The 200-nt window shown below is 18.5% G+C and overlaps 1 protein-coding gene across 1 annotated transcript in view; it reads right to left on the bottom strand.

The window, feature by feature from the left end:
• The window catches only part of EMH_0008970 (uncharacterized protein), a gene marked incomplete at both ends in the record, with an annotated part of 3,965 nt that overhangs the window by 1,395 nt on the left and 2,370 nt on the right, over nt 1-200 (bottom strand). The window lies entirely within an intron of this gene.

The raw sequence follows: 200 nt of genomic DNA, 5'->3' as shown, positions 1-200 counted from the left end.
AAATAAAATAAAATAAAATAAAATAAAATAAAATAAAATAAAATAAAATAAAATAAAATAAATTAAAAAAAAAACAAACCGAAAAAAAACGCCAAGAGCAGAGAAAAATATTATTATGTTTTTGTTGTTGTAATTATATTTGTTGTTATATGAATGAGGGTTTATAGAACAAACCCTAAACACTAAACCCTAAACCCTAA

This window comes from Eimeria mitis, genomic scaffold (genome assembly GCF_000499745.2).
Source record: "Eimeria mitis Houghton genomic scaffold, Emh_scaff350, whole genome shotgun sequence".
In the NCBI taxonomy this organism is placed as follows: domain Eukaryota; phylum Apicomplexa; class Conoidasida; order Eucoccidiorida; family Eimeriidae; genus Eimeria; species Eimeria mitis.
This window is presented reverse-complemented; position numbering and strand designations above follow the sequence as displayed.